The sequence below is a fragment of the Lygodium microphyllum genome, chromosome 27 (genome assembly GCF_053477565.2).
Source record: "Lygodium microphyllum isolate KBCC chromosome 27, Lygodium_microphyllum_v1.1.10, whole genome shotgun sequence".
Taxonomy (NCBI): Eukaryota; Viridiplantae; Streptophyta; class Polypodiopsida; order Schizaeales; family Lygodiaceae; genus Lygodium; species Lygodium microphyllum.
This window is the reverse complement of record NC_141161.1, coordinates 124,229,543-124,234,301: the sequence shown is the minus strand read 5'-3', so window position 1 is coordinate 124,234,301 and position 4,759 is coordinate 124,229,543. Positions and strand designations below refer to the sequence as shown.

General features: G+C 39.3%; 1 pseudogene; it reads right to left on the bottom strand.

Annotated features, from left to right (window-relative positions):
* Positions 1 to 229: 229 nt before the first annotated feature.
* LOC148012786 (putative nucleoredoxin 2 pseudogene) lies at positions 230 to 1,652 on the bottom strand (annotated as a pseudogene).
* Positions 1,653 to 4,759: the final 3,107 nt, after the last annotated feature.

Here is a 4,759-nt window from a genome sequence, read left to right as displayed (position 1 = left end):
GCATAAGCATTGGGTGCATAATGCCCATGAGAATACTCATCATGTTGTGGATAATACCCAGGGTGATGAAAATCCATACTTGATTCAAGTCTTGCTCTATTTTCTATGTCCGTCTTCATAAGAGCAATATACTGATCAATTAAAGCTCCAATTTTATCAATATTAGCCTATGTTTGAAGCCAACCTTGTTCAATAGAGCTAGAGCTATTGATCGCAATTGCCATTGTAATCAAGTTGCTTTCAGAATCTTCACATATGTATCCAGTGTAAGGATTGGATTGGTCAATTTCCAATGCAACAGTGCCATTGTAATCAAGTTGCTTTCAGAATCTTCACATATGTATCCAGTGTGAGGATTGGATTGGTCGATTTTCGATGCAGCAGTGCCCGTTTTGTTAGAACCTTCAGGTGGAGTCGGGTTGTCAATTTCTGATGAAACCCTATTTGCCACATAATCTGGATGCAAATAAAAACCACAATCCCTGCAATGGTACACCCATCTAGATCCCTGTTCACCACAATCATCACAAAAATACAGCCCTTCTTCATATGCACTTTCAGTTAATTTGAGGGGATGCTCATGCTGTATGGGAACAATCTCTTTGGCAAGACTTTTTGCTTTTGCATTGATGCATTCCTATGCCTCTGCAACAGCATCATCTATGAAAGGGAAAGCATCTGCTCCATACAAGCTAACCAACCCTCGACCATCAGTAGTTACCATATTTCCATGTGGACCAACAAACACCAATTGCGGAATCTCTTTCACATCAAAATACTGAGAAAGACTTCTAATGGAGCTATCATTGAAAGGTAGAGCAAGCCATGGCGTTCCATCAAAGTACTCTTTAAAAGATTCCACGTTCACTAGATAGAAATACGATCTCAAAATCCTCACCACGGCTCTTCAATTCATCATAAACAATTTTCAACTTAGGGGTGAACCTCTGACAAGGAGGGCACCAATGAGGTGAAAAGTAGAGGCCCATTGTCTTGCCTACCAAGGAGGCAACTTTGACCTCTCCATACTTTGAAAGCACATAATCCCTTTCTTTAGCAAGAATAAGTGACTCAAGGGTTTGGACCACACGCTTGGCATCTTCTTCTCGCTTCAACTCTTTAAGTCTTTCAGTAGTAAAAGGATATGCTTCAATTCCATACTTGTAAAGAAGCTCCATGCCCTCACTCTACATAGTCTTTCCTTGCTTATCCAATATTATCAAAGTAGGTATGCCTTCAACTTCAAACCATTGACTAAGTACTTCTATCATTTTCGAATCGCTGTATGGCATAGCAAGCAATGGCATGTCATTGAAGTAGTTTTCAAAAGATTCTTGTTCTTCATCAGATGAGATAAACACAACCTCAAATTTCTTATTCTTTTCCTTCAACTAATTATAAATGGATGCCAACACTGGTGTGAATCTTTGACACGGTGGGCATCAATGTGCTGAAAAATATAATGCAACAATTTTTCCTTCTAGATCTGCAACTTTGACATGTTCTCCCTTCTTTCCAATCACATAATCCCATTCATCACGGACCAAAAGGATTTGTAGATTCTAATTCTCCAATCTTTCCTTTGCAGCCTTATGTAGAGCATCGATCTGCTCATCATTGAAAGGGAACACCTCTGCGGAGTGTTTTTCCATTTTCTCTGCATGGAAGCCCATATGAAACTTTCTATTGTAAAACACACTCCCGACTCTGGTAGACAAGATGCAATCACAACCTCTTGAGCACTATCTTTAACCTCCTGATCATTGACATGATTACCATTCATTTCGAGACAACTCTTGATGCTAGAGTTCCCACATTCCTATCTACTTAATTCATCGAATGGTTCTTTCGATGGCAACAAATGCAATCTGGGGATTTTATTGAGATGGCGTTTGATTTCTCACCATTCATTTCCATGCTGTTAGGCGCAGAATTGCCTTTTACATGTCCATTGCAACACCTACTGACATGGCACAATTGCATAGTTGGAACTACAAAGTTATTTAGCTCTGACAAGATGCACCATTCATCTGCATTTGGAGCATCCTTGCCTAAGTTTAGTAACTTAATGTCTACCACTAAAGAACATGTATTTCCATTCTACCCCCCAGGTAATGGCACATCATGATTTCCAATTCTACTTTCACATGCAGAGTGATCTTTCACATCTTCAAAATTAGCTAACTCTCCTGGCCTCATTCGAAGCCCCCACTACAATGGGCTATCTTGCATCTTCTACTGGAAGACAGGCTGAATGCGCATCTGTAGACCCTGAATCTTGCATTCCTACTCCAATCCCATTGTCTGTTTTTGTATTCCTAAAACTTGAAGAAGCCTTGCTTTCATGCAGTGTTTTTCCATTTTTCAGGAGTAGTAAGAACACTCCAGGCTCATCGCACCACAGGATGATGAGATTCACTTACAAGGATTTGCATTTAGGCGCAAAGCTGTGTGGGATGGGCTGTAGCATAGCCCAGGGTCTGGTGGGAGAACACCACGCAGAGCACACAGGGCATCCCCCTCTTTTTATGATTGAGGTATCGTGAGTTCAGATAGTCCAAAATTTTTGACAAATGGATGCAGAAGCTTGGAGGAAAGCCTTGAGCATGTGTGAAGTATGTGTACATCTCAAGTGGAGCTCTCTAGCGCACCTGTTTTCTAGTTCTTCTGCATCATCTTAAGGCCAACTGTGTTTTCAGGTGCACATGGTTGTATGTCGCTATTAACAGTAACGTTGCCCAAGCAATGCCGACGCTTTGTGTGCAGTGCAACAAGGAGACAAGAGCCAAAACACCTTACTTGTGGAGGAAGGGCTTTGTCTTGTAAGAAGAAGCAGAATCAAAAGAAGGAGCTCGAAAGGGAGGAGAAGGACAAGAAGGATCATCCTTCATCATCGTCATCATCGTGATATAATTCAGAAAAACAATCGTTCCTCGGATTCCACTGCAAATGTCATTATACAGATTGATTAGGAGAGCGTCGCAACAATGGATACCAAATTGACTGCCCTGGAGGCTCTTGATCCATGTCAGAGTATGACTATGAAAGCATTGATGATGAACATCAGTGGAGAAATACAGAAGAAGGAGAAGGAGAACACAAGGAGAAAGCCTGCATGGAAGAGACTCCTGCATTTAGATCCTTCGAGCTTGTAGCGACTAGAAAGGGTCCTTCTTTTCTGCGATTTCCTCCTAGGGTTGATCCCCTCCACATGGAACACCCTCACAAGCTTCTTCCATCCTTCTATTTTGCCAGTGATCCTGTAGGATGAGCTTCGCACAAAATTGCAAGGTCTTCTGCCTGCTCCAGGCTTGCTACCCTGTCTTCAATGCTACCTATCTTCTTCTTCTTGGAAATGTCTATTGGTCTTCCAATCTTCAATGCTGCCTGTCTTCTTCTTGGAAATGTCTATTGGCCTGCCATGTCTGTATTTGTGTACCTAAAGTTCTTGGATTTGTGTGGCTGAAAAGGGAAAAATTAAACAAAATATGACTAACTGGATCAAGAACCTGAGAAGCTCTGATACCACTTCTCAAGGAGTGGATTGGAGAGGAAAAAAGAAAAGAGAGAGAAGATGAGGTGCAGAAGAGAGAGAAAGAGAGTTACGAGGAGAGAGAAGGCAGCCATGAAAGTTGGGAAAGAGAGAAGATAAAGGAGACTTGTATTATGATAATGATGTTACAAAAATCAAGTCCCTTACACCTTTTATATTGACTAGTGTAGCTAGTATTTTATTCTTGTTATTTTATTTTCCCTCTCTTACAAAACAAAGTAATCTTGCTTAGCCTACTTGAGATATTAAGTTTTAATGTTTTTTATATCTTAGAAAATATTATATCTATAGCTCTCACTAGTGATTGGACTTGGTAAAGACCACCTAAGGCTTGTGAAATCAGGCAAAGGAAGCGAGGATATTGCTCTCCATTAGCCACTATGCATATGAATAATATAAGAATGGTCATAAAAAACATTTCATTCTTTATAAGCTATGTTTTTCTCCTACCTTTGTACTTTTTTTCTCAAATCAAACCATGCATAATATCACAAATACCAATAATAGACTCGATGGGCTTCCATTCCTCAAGATTAGAAGAATAGACATCTGCAAATAAAAATAAAATTTTTACAATAAAACCTAATACCAGGTTTAATAAAAGAAAAGCATTGAGAACAAAGTACTTACAATTCGATCTATGCAATGGAAGACTTGAAGCTCTAGGTTTCAAATGCAACCCTCTATAAATACGTGTTGTAATAAAACCTCTTTTATGCCTTTCCCATTTACTCCAAGTCTGAAATATTTGATCCTACCCTTCCAAGCAGAGCTATAGGAGCTCTTACATCTCTGTCTCTTCCTTTGTTTTTCTTATTGCATGGTAATCCAGCTACCTTTGCTAATAGTGGTAGGAATCTATCTTCCATCTATTTGAAATGAATTAAACACAGATATGGATCTGATTTCAGAGCTTGGGCACCTTGTTGAAGATTGAATTTCTGTATCCATGGCAAAGAGAAGAGAGAGAGAGCAATAAGCAACTACCAAAGAAGGAAAGAGTCAAGAACAACAAAACAAGAACGTTAAAAAAGATGAGCACTAAGCTTTTGGGCAATTTGAATTTAGTTTCAATTGTCATTATCATACAATCCCAGATATGTCATTAATGCAAAGTGACTAAGACCCTATGTTATAAATGTAAAGGATATCATAATCACAATTACGAGATGATAAATATAAATATTCATAATAAAATTTCATAAT